Here is a 16,140-nt window from a genome sequence, read left to right on the forward strand (position 1 = left end):
TAATTATTTTCGGTTTGTTTTGGTGGGTCATTTTCTTCTCTTGGGTCCCCTGCCTAGAAAGATTCCTTTAGCATTTGTTGTAAAGCTAGCTTGATGGTGCTGAATTCTTTTAGCTTTTACTTATCTGTAGCACTTTTGATTTCTCCATTTAATCTTAATGAGATTTTGCTGGGTAGAATTATCTTGGTTGTAGGTTTTTTTCTTTCATCACTTTAACTATATCCTGCCACTCCCTTTCGGCCTGCAGAGTTTCTGCTGAAAAATCAGCTGATAACCTTATGGGGATTCCCTTGTATGTTATTTGTTGCTTTTCCCTTGCTTATTTTAATATTTGTTCTTTGAATTTAATTTTTGTTAGTTTGATTAATGTGTGTCTTGGCATGTTTCTCCTTGGATTTATCCTGTATGGGACTCTCTGTGCTTCCTGGACTTGGTTGGCTATTTCCTTTCCCATGTTAGGGAATTTTTCAACTATAATCTCTTTGAATATTTTCTTGACCCTTTCGGTTTCTCTTCTTCTTCTGGGATCCCTATAGCTCATATGTTGGTGTGTTTAGTGTTGTTCCAGAGGTTTCTGAGATTGTCCTCAATTCTTTTCATTCTTTTTTCTTTATTCTTCTCCTTGGCAGTTATTTCCACCATTCTGTTTACCAGCTCACTTATTCGGTCTTCTGCCTCAGTTATTCTGTTCTTGATCCCTTCTTGTGTATTTTTCATTCCAGTTATTATGTTATTCATCTCTGTGTGTTCTTTAGTTCTTCTAGGTCTTTGTTAAACATTGTTTTGTATTTTCTCGATCTGTGCCTCCATTCTATTTGAGATTCTGGATCTTCTTTACTATCATTACTCTGAATTTATTTTCAGACAGACTGCCTATTTCCTCTTCATTTATTTGGTTTTGTAGATTTTTACCTTGCTCCTTCATCTGTAACATATTTTTTTGTGATCTCTTTTTGTGTGTGTGTGATGGGTTCAGAATTGTGTTCCTGTCTTACTGGTTGTTTGGTCTAAGGCTTCCAGCACTGGAGTTTGTTGCCTGTTGAGTAGAGCCAGGTCTTGGTGCCGAGATGAGGACCTCTGCGAGACCTCACTCTGATGAATATTCCCTGGGGTCTGAGGTTCTCTGTTATTCTAGTGATTTGGACTTGGAGCTCCCACCACAGGAGCTCAGGCCCAACCCCTGGTTCATGAACCAAGATCCCACATGCCATGTGGGACAGCAAGAAAAAAAGAAAAAAAGAGAACAGAAACAAAGAGTAAAAAATAAGATTAGAGAACTAACAGATATGTTAGAAAAAATAAAAATACAGATGAAACAACGATCAGAAGGTAAAACAGAAGCACAATAGCAAAAAGGAGAAGGAAAAAAAAATGGAAAAGGGCTTGGCTGTAGGGGGCAGGGCTTACGTAGGGGTGGGGTTTAGGTGGCAGGTAGGGTCTAGCCTTAGGATCCACACTGCCAGAAAAGGCCCTGGGGGGGTTGGGGGTGGGGCTTAGGCTCAGCGTGGCCAGAGGGTCCCTGGAGTGCCTCTGGCCTAAGAGGGCATAGGACAAGGCCCAGGACCACAGCAGGCTCCCTGGGCCTGAGTGGGCAGGAGAAATGCTAGGCACGTTCCCGCTGATCTTCCGATCCTGGAGGGCCCCTCCCCGTCTGCCTCTCCTCTTCTTCCCCCCCCCGCCTTCTACGTCCCTAGGACCAACTCAGCTGGAGGGGGCCTTAGAGGGTGGAGGACCTGGCCTGTGAGTCCAGCAGGCTTCCTGGGGCCCAAGTCCGTGGGGGAAATGCCAGCCGTGCTTCCCCGATCCTCCAGTCCCGGAGGGTTCCCCTCTCCCTGTCTACCTCTCTTCCTCTTCACCCCTCCTCCCTCCCTCCTATGCCCCTAGGAGCCACGCAGCCAGAGGGGGCCTTGGAGGGCAGAGGACCAGGCCTGGGAGCCCAGCAGGCTCCCCGGGGCCCAAGTGGGCAGGGAAAATGCTAGGCACTTTCCCCCATCCTCCGATCCCGGAGGGCCCCTCCATATCTGCTTCTCCTCTTCCCCCCCCAACAATGTCCCTAGTACCAACACGCCAGAGGGGGCCCCGGAAGGCGGAGGACCCGCCCTGGGACCCCAGCAGGCTTCCCAGGGCCTGAATGGGCAGGGGAAATGCTAGATGCGTTCCTCCTGATCTTCTGAACCCCGAGGGTCCCTCCAGGCATGGGAACTCCTCCCTCCCCCAGCCACCCCTCAAGGGCACTGGTCCCATCCGGCCTCCACTTCTCCTACTCTCACTCCCCTCCAAGTCCTACCTGGTTCCTGGGGGTTCCTCCCATCCTCCTGGGTGTCGAAGTCTCCCACCAGCATCTGGTAGGTGCCCCTGTTGTGCGGAGACGTGAACTCCACATCCTCCCACTCTGCCATCTTGACTCTGCCCCTCTATAACTTTCTTAATTATGACTTGAAATTCAGAAGTGTGAAAAGATTATGAAAACTTGATTAAAAAAGATAAAATAAAAATTTTGTATGCCAGAGAACATCAGAATCAAATTAAAAAGATAAATAACACACTGAGAGAAATATCTGTGACTAACTGTTAAAGAAAAAGATATTCATGACACTTACTGAAGATGGAAAGGCAGAATTTATTCAAGGGTGGCCATGAGGATAGGTGGGTACCACTGCAATAGGGTCTTGCCAGGGTGGGGGGAGAAACTGAACTCAACTTTGAATACAGCCTAGGTAAGTGGGAACTTACAGGCAAGGAGCAGGGTGGAGTTCAGGGACAGAAAATTACTAAAAGGAAACATCAAGAGTAAGGGGTATTCTGGCTCAGCCAATGTAACAGGATTCTTGCTGAAGGCAGGCCATGGTGATCAGACATCACCTGGGGAATAGTGCAGGATGAGGAACTATCAGATATTAGATATCAAGGGTGGCCAGATATGGAGGATGGAGATTCTAGTTAAACTGACTTATCAGGATTCTTGCTAAAATTGGGCAATGCAGAAAGAGAAACACAGAAGGAGGCCTAATTAAAAAGTTCAGGAGAGCTTGAGTAGAGTTTGGTTAGGGAGAAAATCTTTGTCATTATATTACAGAAAAACTATTTTTAATATAAAAATATTAAGCAGGTAGCCAAGCAATTTAAAAGTAGAGCTTCAAAAAGTAAACATGAAGATATTTTAAATGTTACAGAACTATGAGCTAGAATACACACATACAAAGACCTATAAATGGCTCTTAACTATATGAAAAGATATTCAACCTCACTTCCAATAAAAGAAATACAATTAAAACTGCACTGAGTTATCATTTCTCACCTACCACGTTAGAAAAGTTCAAATGTTTGATAACATACTCTCATGGATTGCTGGTGATAAAGCAAGATGGTATACTCATAGTGGGGGATATCTGGCAATATCCCCCACTATGATTAAATGCAAAATTACATATGCATTTACCCTATGATAAATCAAATATCACCTTTAGGAATCTGTCCCAGATATACATTTGGAAAAAAGTACAAAAAGTTTTATGCACAAGGTTATTCATTATACCACTGTTTGTAATACAACAGCTTAAGTTAGAGACGATCTAAATCTCTATCATTTGCGAAATGGCTGAATAAACTGTGTTACATCTATACACTGTAGTACTATGAACTGATGAAATGGAACGAAGAGTAACTCTTGTGGGGACCCACTCAGACCCTCAGAATTGGTATAAAAATTATTTTAAAGAGAAAATGTTTGAGCTAAAGAAGACATAGAAAAAAATCTTATACAAACTTTCCTTATCTAAGAAAAGCAGAACCTCCAAAAAATATAGCTGCCATTAAGTCTCCCAATAAGGGAGTCTCCTGTGAATTCAGCTGCCCTGGAGATATACTGCCCATTTCCATCAGTATCAAAAAGCCCAAGAGAACCTTCCTTACTTTTCCATTGAAACCCTAAACCACTCCCTGCTTCATTAAGTTTGGTATATAAATCTTTTATCTCTCACTATTAAGAGAGTAACTCATCACTGAGTACTCCTGGGCGTACACTTAAATAAAACTTTTCTTTTCTCCTCTTAATCTATGATCAGTTAATTTGCAAGCCCCAAACCACTGGACCCAAGTTGGAAGAAGACAATTTTACCTCTAACATTCTCTATATAAACACTATGTTGGGATCTCTGTGATATAATGTGATGACATCAAGATGGAGGAAAATGTGCAGTTTGCTATTGATTATCTGAGAAAAAGAGAATATAAATATGCAAGAATATTTTTTCTGTATAAAATGTGAAAAGATAAAACTGAAAAAAAAAGTAAAGGTTTCCTATGGAGGAGGAAATAGGCTGAATGGAACAGGGATAGAAGCAAAACTCCTTTGCATGTAGTTCACTGTATAGTTTAGACTTTGGAAAAATTTTTAATGTTTACATAATTATAAATGAAATTAAGTTAAAAGTCAATCTTTATATATCAAGAGTAAACTGAAACAAATAAACTTATGATTTTAGTTGATGGGATGGCCACAGAGAGAAACTTTAAAACATAGTAATTTGCCTGAACATTTCTAATTGGATATAGGATATACCGTGTAAAGGAGAAAAAAACTTTTCCTCTACTTCCTTAGGTAAAGTGCTTAGGGCCCTGTGAATTAAATTTACAAAGGACACAGTAGCAAGACAAAAGACAAAATTTTATCACATGCATATGGGAGTTCACAAAAATATGACTCAAGTAGGTAGTTAGAATTTGGAGCTTGTATACCATCTTAATAGGAAAAGGGAATAGCCAGATGGGTATTTATGGGGAATGAATAGCTTAATAGAGGATGGGAGGGGAAGAAAGGTCACTTATGGGAAAACAAATAACTTCTAGGAAAGATAAAGGGGTCCTTAGGAGAACAGATGGGATATATGATAGTTTGTGACAGTCTGTTTAGGTGTGGAGTTGACTTCTAATCTCCAGTGATGAGTCAACCTTCTCTGGTTGCTCTTGGGGAACAGATTTATGACAATTGAGTTCCTTTGAGTTCTTTTGGGAAGCTCTGCTTTTAGGCAGATAGGGAAGTTGAGGAAAAACTTTCTGAAATGTCTTCAGCTCAAAATTTTTATGGCACAGCAGCCTATTCTGGACCCCTTTAACCCAGAGAAAGATAAACCTGAAAATAAACTGCTTCTGGTAATCAATCACTAGTGTCAGGGTTGGACTGTTATTCTGAGACAGCTATGCATGTATTGTTTAATAAAGCAAATGAAAAATGAAGGTTGTTTGTTGCAAGTCATGACTGCCATTTTGGAAGAAAAGAGATAGTTGTGCATCTATAATGCTAAATAAAAATGTTGTAGTTCTGATTTTGAATGGAAGATATCAGTATGAATAATTTTAATACACGAAGACACATACATGCACATACATTTCCCGAATCCACATACTGAAACAATAAATATACAAATATGGGCTGTATGTATGTGGTTAAGAAAATCTCTTTAGTTCTGATTCATAATTGGCAAATCACTATGAATCCCTTTTATATTTTCTATGTATACATATACACACATACATATTTCTTAGCCCTAGTCACTCAAATAATGAGCAAGCCTAGCTGACTCTTGTTCTGGGACACGAAATATGTAAGATAGGTTCAGAACATTTTTTCATACCAGGTAGCAAGAAAGCTCTCAAAGACTCTCAAGGTCTCAGAATCACAATGAAGAGGCTCCTACTGGCCAAAGATGGGTAATAAGGAATATGATTACAAGCGATTGAAATACACCCAACATTTTAAAATTCATGAATTTATAATGATATTTGAAATATAAAATATCATTGGCCAATTTTAGAAGTTTCTAGGAAACATATGAAAAATTCACAAATAAAGGGAAAGAACCAACATTTATTCTGCCTCTTCTTTGTGAACCATACCTTTAGGTAACTAGGTTAATGAGGGAAAGTTCTCCTTTTAGAAGTGTAAGGGAGGAAAAGTTTTCCTTGACCCCCTTAGGGTCCCTGGATGAGTCTGAAAATTCAACTGACACAGACAAATTAATAAGAGGAAAGCACCCACATTTGTTTAGTATAAGTTTTATGTGTCACGAAGTATTTTTATGCTAGATTCAAGGGTAGAAATATGATGTTAGAGTATATGAGGTAAGTGTAGCTAGTCCTGCTTGTTAGGATTCTTCTGGGTACCCCTTTGTCTTCAGAGATAAGGATGTTCCTTTCTTCTGGATATAAGGAGGGCACCTTTCCCATGAGGATTTTATGACCTGTTTCAGGAGAGGAAGGGTAGGTGAAGGTCAGAGTGACCTTCCTGCTTCTGCCATTTATCTTAAACTCAAATGTGACAAGGTGTCATTTTCAATATGCCAAGGATCCATATTTTGGGGTAGCATGTCCTGATCCCTATCAGAAGTGATCCAGCTAATAAATGAAGACAGAATGATAGTGAGACAGGCTGGGACCTGGGACCCTGTGGTGCAGTGCTTGCACTGGACAAATGTCTCCTCGAGCAACAGAATACAAGAAACTACAAGGAACTAAAAATAACTGCATGCATGAGTAGCTGGGGCAAACTATGAACAACAAGATACAAAAAGGCCAAAACCCAACTGCCACTTCTGAGGTGCCAGAAGCAAAAGCAGGGTACTGTGCATGGTCCCTGCACACAGCACCACTGAGAGGATGAGCAGATCACCTAAGCCACCCCTCTGACCTGACCCACCGATCTGCTCCTATCCTCACCCCACTTAAGGGACCAGCTCACAAGCAAGGGAACCTGTTACTTGTTTTCCGCTCCCTCATGCTGAAGCATGAGTCCCAATAAAATGTTGCCTGAATTCCTGTCTGGACTCTTATCAATTTCTGTTGATTAAAGAGTCCAAGAACTCTTTATTATAAAGTAGGGAATTATAAAGAATTATAATTCATAGAATTATAGAATTATAAAGTATCATTTAGTAGATAGGTCAGAGAATTATAAATTATCAACATTTAGTAATCCATAATGCATAAGGGATCCTAGAAAGAGGACTGTTAAAATCTAATGAAAATGCACAAAATCACCAATAAAGCAGTTTTGTAGAAAAATAAAGTCAAATCCAATTCTAATGAAAATTCTAAATCTAAGCACCAATTGACAAGTAAGGTGTTACATGATACCACGGTGGTACAATCAGAAAATCCTGACTGTGGTATATCCTATAGGACATCACGCTGGTTTCTAATAAATACATTGAAAGGAAGAAAAGAAAAGATGGAAGAGGAAACTGTAGATTAAAAAAAGACATTGGAATCATATCAACCAATCACAATGAAGGTCTTGATTCAGGCAAGCAAACTGTTCTAATTAGAAATTATGGAAATTTAAGTACAGGATGGATATTTGATTATATTGAGAACTTTTTGTGCCACAGGTCTCATGATTTGAAAAATGAGAATTGAAAGACAAAACTAATTTGTTACTATTTTAGACAAGGACAGCATAGCGCTCAGGAGTTGGAATGAGGACGTGGGTCTGGGTTCCACTGTTAGTTTTTAGACTTACTCTCTGTGTGGTCTTAAACAACTGACAGTGTTTTTAGTCTCCATTTCCCTGTCTGAATCTACCTCTTCATATGATTGTTCTTACATTGTGTTCTTGTAACAGTGCTTTGCAAGGCAGCATCCTTTTACTCAGGTAAAGGGCACACCTTTCTCTTCTTCTGACTCTATCCCCTTGTTAAGTTATTTTTAAGTTGTTTTCCTCCTCTTATGACTTTCAATGGAAACCTAGATGGACATTTTTATTTTATTTTATTATTTATTTATTTTATTTTCTGCGGTACGCGGGCCTCTCGCTGTTGTGGTCTCTCCCATTGCGGAGCACAGGCTCCGGACGCACAGGCTCAGCGGCCATGGCTCACGGGCTTAGCCACTCCGCAACATGTGGGATCTTCCCGGACCAGGGCACGAACCCGCGTCCCCTGCATCGGCAGGCGGACTCTCAACCACTGCGCCACCTGGGAAGCCCTAGATGGACATTTTTTAGACGAGAAAGAAGGGTGAGAAAACACTCTTTTTCAGGGTGCCGTTTTTTGGGGGTTTTTTTTTGCTGTACACGGGCCTCTCACTGTTGTGGCCTCTCCCGTTGCGGAGCACAGGCTCCGGACGCGCAGGCTCAGCGGCCATGGCTAACGGGCCCAGCTGCTCCGCGGCATGTGGGATCTTCCCGGACCGGGGCACGAACCCGTGTCCCCTGCATCAGCAGGCGGACTCCCAACCACTGCGCCACCAGGGAAGCAGGGCGTCGTTTTATGTACTTATTTAAACTTATTTATTTATTTATTTATTTATGGTTGCGTTGGGTCTTCCTTGCAGTGAGCGGGGCTACTCTTCGTTGTGGTGCGTGAGTTTCTCATTGTGGTGGCTTCTCTTATTGCGGAGCACGGACTCTAGGTGCGTGGGCTTCAGTAGTTGTGGCGCAGGGCTTAGTTGCTCCGTGGCATGTGCGATCTTCCCAGACCAAGGCTCGAACCTATGTCCCCTGCATTGGCAGACAGATTCGTAACCACTGCGCCACCAGGGAAGTCCCCCAGGGCGTCACTTTAACTAAAATAAATATAGCATGGGCTATTATAAAATAATATAGAAAGCAGTTAAGGGAGAATTTCCCGCTAACAAGAACTGAGAATTGCAGGGTAGATTTAACTTAATGTTAATGTATTCTCCTTGTTTGCAGAGCTTTCTAGAAATACACACAGGCATAAGGCACATCCTTCATGATTAGCCTCTCTCTCTTGACTTAGTTCATCAATTGGCGCCGTCAGACTCTTTTGAAAGTCATTGCTTCTGATTAAGAGAAATGAGCTGGTTCTCAGATGGCTTACAGTGCTGGCAACAAGATTGGAGAGGCAACTTTGCCGGGCTCCTGAATGTCTGCAGAACAGGTGGGGTGCTCCTTATGAGATGAATAGAGGCCCACATCCCCAGGATGTAACAGAGCCACAGCTGTCATTTGAAGCCTGAAATGAGGCTTCTGGAAAGGAAGGTAGCCCTCTGGAAGCCACTCTGGTCCCATGTGTGTGTTTGTGTGTGTCCCTGTGCACACACTCTGTGTATGAACAGGTGAGACCCTCACTTTCCTAAATCAGACCCTAGGCTCCCACTTAGGTCTCTACGTCCCTCTCATGCACTTGCAAACATGTCACTGGAAGCAGTGTGAGCCATGCCAAGGGAAGGTGAGGTCTGGTACTAATTAAAAGCCTGCAAACAGAGTAGGGAGATGGAAGAAGGAGAAAGTCTGGTGCTTGACTTTAAGATTCAAGGACTATGTTACCCAGAAAACAGGTCAAGAATGCTGGTCTTTGAGGTGGGTCAACAGCTATGCCTACTACCTCCTTTGTTCTGAATTCAGGCAGAGCCAACAATTCACAGAAATAAAACAAGAGAGGGGATGGATGGCTGTGTATTACAGAAGAAGGGGCACACCCTCTCTGCTTTGCAATGATTCAGTGGAAAATGTAATTATGCTTCATTTGGCAGTTTGCAAGGTAATATTTTTATACTGGAAGACTTTCAGCATAACTTTTACTAGGAAAAAAGATCTGTTATTCATGATAATTTCAAGTTAACAATAATTAATGTTTTAATAAAGGAAGAAGAAGAGAAGTAGAGGAAAACATGATAAAGAGAAGAAAATGCAGAGACTGAAGCCTCTAGGCTTACCTAGGAAAGGGTAAAATGGAGGTTTCTCGTCTTAGTCATTTGCTTTTTCATTATGGATTTTTTTGAAAGCTGTAAGTTGTCTGTGTCCCTATTTCCTATTGCGGGCATGGTTTTTGCATATGGAATTGAATTATTAATAAGAACTTGCACTTCTAATGAGCACTCGCTGTCTTCTTTGGGTTAGTACATTTTAATTATTTTTAAAAGAACATTAATCACATGTGCCAAATTACTATCTAGTCTGGTATATTGCTTTAAAAAAAGTTTTTATTTTGAACTAATTTTCGACTTACAGAAAAGTTGCAGGAATAGTACAGAGAGTTCCTATATATCCCCACTCAGCTGCCTCTAATGTTAACATCTTGCATAACCAGAGTATTAGGATCAAAATCAGGAAATTAACTTTTATACAATAGTATTAAATGACAAAGCTTATTCAAATAGACAAAACTAGAGATAGTAATAAGGGAAATATCTCATATTTTAAACTAATTGTGAAGAGATATAAAAACAATGTAAAGAGTTCTTTTGCAGGTGCGGGTACTGGTGATGGAATAATTTTAAACTTAGATAAATTATCTTTCCGATGATAAAGCAATAGAAAGCATTTACAAATGTGTAATATTGCCTAAATAAATAAAATATATCATATTACAAATTTTTAATGCCATTGGGCTGGGAGATCAAAAAAATCTAAAATTATAGGTGTCTGTGACAGAAAAGGATTGGTGGGTAAGTTTCAAAACTACCTTTGAAAGATTCAGGTTCAGATAACTAGTGAAATTATGGTAATTTCAATAAACAATTATTGAAAATGTTCTAGTTGACAGTCATTGGGCTTAAAAATAGAGATTGGGAGCAAAATAAAATGGAAAGCAAAGTAAATATGAAACAGTCATATATCCTAAAATAATAAATAAAATAACTCATGTTAAAAACTCCAGAATACACCCACAAAGATTTAGAGCAGTGTGATAAGATACCTTAACAAATGAATGAATACTAAGGAAAGTTTCTATGTAGTATTTATAATCAGAGATCAAAATATAAAGAATTTTAAGCAAATTTAGCCACTAATAGAATTACAAACAGGGTCAATTTCTTTCAAATCTTTAGAAAACATAAATGTAACTATAACAGAGGCCATATTAAAATATTAAAATAAGAAACACTGCAAAAACATAAAAAGCAAGAGTCAAAAACTGGAGTAATAGAAAATAAAATGCATGAATTATATCAATAAATGTAAATGGCTTAAAAAACAAACATTTCCTATTGAATTTAAAAAATCAACAAACTGATAGATACTAAAGGAGAAATAATTAAATGCAGTGTTGAGCCTACATAGGATCATGGAAGTGACATTAGTGGAAAAACTAGTGAAATTCAAATAAGATTTAATGTTTAGTTAATAAATTATACCAATGATAATTTTTTCTGGTTTTGATAACTGTACTCTTTCATGTGTAAGATATTAACATTAGAGGAAGCTGGGTAAAGGATATACAGGGATTCTGTACTATTTTTGCAAACTTTCTGTATGTCTAAAGTTATTTAAAAATTTTAAAAAGTTAAAAATAAAAAAAATAATAATAAAAAATAAAAAAATTAAAAAAAAAAAGTTAAAAATAAAATAAAACCCAACTATATGTTACTTTAAGAAAGCAGACCAGGGACTTCCCTGGTGGTCCAGTGGTTAAGACTCTGCACTTGCACTGCAGGGGGCATGGGTTTGATTCCTGGTCAGGGAATTAAGATCCCCATGCTGTGCCAAAAAAAATAAATAAAATGAAAATAAAAATAATTTTTTAAAAAAGCAGACCAAATCTAAAATACTGCATATGAACGAGGCTTTCCATTTAACAATGGTTGCTGGATCGCAACCTTCAATGCATCCTGTTTAAATTACTTTAGAAGTAGGAAAAATGTGAAAGTCTATAAGAAGGCTAATAAATAAGACTGATGACCAATTTATATGTTGGTTTCCACAAATATAAACTGCAAGGAATAAAAGTTATGGAAGTAGAAATTTTATACTTAGAGAGATATAAAGGACACAGCACTAATTATAATACGTTATTCATACTTGCATCCTGATTTTTAAATTAAGTAAACGATAATGGCATTTATGAGACAATTACAACTGAATAATGATTGGATATTTGATGATATTAAGGAATTACTATTAGGTCTAGGTGTAATAATAGTGCTGTGGTTATATTAACAAAAACAAGAACAACAACATAATAAGGCTTTACTTTTAGAGGTCCACACTAAAATATATATGGATGAAATGGAAAACAATTCTTAAGGGTAGGAATTCTGGCTATATGAAAAACCGAACTTTAATAGAATGTTCCTTTTTCTCCCTTCTTGTTAAAAATACAAAAATGCTGGGCAATATCATATGATACTCACTAAAGGAACTAGTAAAAGGTGTACTATAATTCAAAACATTAAAACTTGGAAGGAGTATGGTTGACAAAGTAATAGAGGACAAATAAGTTAGTCATCCTGGTGGTAAAGAATACTGGACTGCTGTCACTGTTACTAATGGTGATGACAATGATGACTAACTTGGAGGTCCTTTACAAAAAAAGTGGAACTAAATATTATACAAAAAATTATGGAAAGAGAAATGGTCATAAGTAAAGTGCTTCAAGTTCCTATACTGCTTGGAAGGATAATAAAGACACTAATTAACTGGGAATTTTAGGTTTGGACTTAATATCATATGTAAACTTCAAAGGTGTAAAAGTAACGAAAAATAGTAAAAATATAATTTAAACTTCAAAATCCCTAGAGGAAAACAGGGAAATAAAATAAAGTAATCAAATAGGAGGAGAAAAAAAGGTAAAGAAAGAAACACACACAGAAGTATGGCAAATAGAAATCTTAAAATATCATGGTATAAATCCCTCCATATATGTCAGTGTACTAGATATTGTTGTGCAACACTGCCCTTGAACACTGGCTTAATGCAACCACAATTAATTTGGTCCTGCAGGTGGGCAATTTAGGCTGGGCTCAGCTGGCTGTTCTGGTCTTGGTCCAGCTCCCTCACACATCTGCAGTAAGCTGAGAGCGGGCAGGTGATTCTATTCTGGGGTCTGGGCTGGCTGTCATTTGGTGTGCATTGGCTCTCCTCCACATGGTTTCTTTTCCTCTAGTAGGTAATTTGTGCTTGGTTAGATGGAAGAGCCAGATTTCCAGCAAAGTGTGTGAAACGATGCTGTGCCTATTGAGGCCGAGGCTGGGAACTGGCTGAGGAATGGTCCTGCTGCATTCTATTGGTCACAGCAAATCAGAGACCAGCCCAGGTTGAGGGGACAGGGGAACAGACTCTTTTCATGGGAGAAGAGACACAGTCACAATGCAAAGGGCGTGGAAACAGGGTAGGGAGAGTATTTAGGGATAAGTACTAAATAAGCAGTAAATACAAATGGATAGAACTCTCTCACTGAATATTAGAGATTTGTGTATCATAAATGTTAAAACAGCCAGCTGCTTAATATATATGAGACTAAATTGAGATAAGATTAAACAAAAAAATTAACCATGTAATGCAAAACGAAAAGCAATGCAAAAAATTACTAATCAAAGGAAGCTGTTGAGGAAAAAAAAGTATCTATGGTAGCAAGAATTTTTAGAATATGAGAGCCATTGTTTAATCATAAAAGGAAAAATTCACCAGAAATACATTATAATTTTGAGTCCATATACACCTAACATTGGAAAAATCAAGATATATAATGTGAAAATTAACAGAATTAACTGGTAATTAAAGTGACAGAAAAATTGATAGAAATATTTGGATGACTAACAGTAGAATTCAAAACAGAAAATATACCTTCTGAAGCACCAGATATGGTAAGAGAAAAGTAAATAAATCCCCCACTAAAAGAGCCAGAATTCAGGGGAGCCTCAAAGGAAACAAGATGGCAAAAGCAAAGCAAAATGTACATGTTTTAACACATGTAAAGAAGTTCATCTTTCTTATTAAGTGACAGATACTTTGAATGGGTCAAAAACAAAATTGAATTATATCTTATGCAATATAAATAGACCCTAAACCAAGTGTAATGATTAGGTAAAAATTAAAGATATAAGGAGAGGTATGTCAACAAACATGTAAATATAGCATTATATCATACTATTATTTTCAGATAAGGTAGAATCCAAGGCAAAATGTTGCAACTTCCTGGATTATTGATGTGTTGAATAATTTTGCATAAAAGTATTTTCAGAAACATAATAAAAGTGGGAAATTTTGAAAGACCATTCTGATGTTGACAGATGATGGAATAACAACTCAGCAAATACAGACCTTAAGAATATAAATTATGACATATCTACCTTCATTTATATGTGATATGCACAGGCTCTGTGCAGAAGCCAGTATAATCTGCAGTCTTGTTAAAAACCAAGTATCCTCAATGTGATAACTGAGCAGAAGAGAGCAGACTTGCCAATTCAGGCTGGGAGTTTTCTGATGGGATTAAGATAATAACTTAACCATAAATTTCAACAATAGAGCAGACTCCAAAACTGGTGATACATCCCTCACTTCTCAACTTTTGTGGAAGGCTGTATCTGTATTGTAGCAAGGATCATTCTAGATGAGTGCTTCTTCACCGAGTCATTTTCTTCCTTTCATGGGATATTTGGCAATGTCTGGAGACATTTTTGGAAGTCACAATAGGGTGAAGGGGCTGGCTGCTACTGGCATCTAGTGGGTAGAGGCCACAGATGTTGCTAAACATCCTACTACGCAAAGGACAGCCCCCTACAACAAAGAACTATATGGCCCCAAATGTCAATAGGGTCAAGGTTGAGAAACCCTGATCTAAACCAAAGTACTTAAAAGACCTGGCATAATTTGGAATCTAATAGCATCAAGTGGAAAGGATTTTGTATAAGGCAGTGATGCTGAGAGGGGTTCACTATGCAGTTTTAATAACTTCAGGCACTTTTGAAAGCAGATTATCAAGCAACCTGCTCATGAAAAATGAATTTCCTCTATGAAGACTACTCAATTTATTCTATTTGCCTATTCTATCTGAGTGTGAAAGAACTTAAGAGGGTTTTGATCAAAGAGTATGAACCTTCAAAAATTGAATGTCAGTCAAGTGGAGAGGAAAGTCTTAATAACATCTATAGCAGTTCCCACTTACAAATACATTTTTAGAACACATTTGTTCATTCATCTATTCAGTATTTATGTTTCAAATTTCTACTGTATTCACAGTCACATCTTTTGATGATAGACATAATTAAGCTGAGACCTTTTTCCTCAGCTAAGTGAGAACTGGGAGAAATAGGGACAAAAATGTTGGCTGGGTCACTAAGCTAATTCCAAAAGCTTCTTAAACTCGAGATGAACGTGCAGTACAAGGTTGAAATGAACACACCAATAAGGACCCAACAAGCCTGGATAGGCAAGAATTGAAAATTCAAACATAGGGAAAGAAAATCATTCATGTAAAGCATTTTCTTAATATCATCTATCATAAAGAGTCTCTAATTTTAGCCTTACAGTAACTGAACAATTTAGCTGTTATTATTCCATTTGCAAATGAGGAACTTGAGACTCAGTGACTTGGAGTCACCTGCCTTTATTCACAGAACTTGGAGGGTGGTGTAGGGATCTGAATCCTAGGATCAGTGATTTGCCTACTCCACCAAGGTCAGCATGATCTGCTCAGGAAAGGAGTACCTCTCTCCATACTTGCACCCCTGCTCTACATGCAAGTGCAGACCATGAAGAACAGGGGCCTGGGACCTGTTAGAGGAAGGCAGAAGATAGAGGATCTGAATTATCTGAGCTTGAGGAGAACCTGTCTATTCTGTGATGACAGACTTTCTTGTCCTCTCCACACCTTAGTATTTCCTTTGTACTTTGTTTGTCCCATGAATTATTCAGAAGTTTTCAAATTCCAAATATTAAGTTTTACCTTTTAGTTGACTTCTAATTTAATTGCAGCACTGCCAGAGAATGTGATTTGTGTCATACATTCTTTAAAACCTATTGTGGATTGATTTATGAACTAGTATATGACCAATTTCTGTAAACATTACATGTACACTTCAGAAGAATCTGTAGCTTTAATTGTTGGGTATATATGTCCGTTATGTGATTTTCGTGTGTGTAGTTCACCTATCAATAATTTAAAATGTGGTGAAATCTACATGGTAGAGGTATGTTTCTCTAGTTAAATGATTCTTTTCCTTTATATGTTATGGGAATAATTTATATAAATTTTTAGAATTGTTTTATGTTCTTAGTGAATTGAACATTTTAATCCTTGTACAGTGTGTCAGCCATTAAAATGGGTCTCTCAGGTCTCTAGCTGTAAAGAGCATAATTGACCCATCACCCCAACTACTGGGTCCTGAAATTCATTACTGTGTTCATGTGGAAGCCACTTGCTTCATGGGCTGCTCTCAGCCAAAGACAGTGTGGCA

At 38.4% G+C, this 16,140-nt stretch overlaps 1 non-coding gene across 1 annotated transcript; it reads left to right on the forward strand.

The window, feature by feature from the left end:
- Nucleotides 1-11,353: 11,353 nt before the first annotated feature.
- Nucleotides 11,354-11,426, forward strand: TRNAA-UGC (transfer RNA alanine (anticodon UGC)). The gene has a single exon. It is a non-coding gene; the product is annotated as a tRNA-Ala (tRNA).
- Nucleotides 11,427-16,140: the final 4,714 nt, after the last annotated feature.

This window comes from Phocoena phocoena, chromosome 10 (genome assembly GCF_963924675.1).
Source record: "Phocoena phocoena chromosome 10, mPhoPho1.1, whole genome shotgun sequence".
Classification (NCBI taxonomy): domain Eukaryota; kingdom Metazoa; phylum Chordata; class Mammalia; order Artiodactyla; family Phocoenidae; genus Phocoena; species Phocoena phocoena.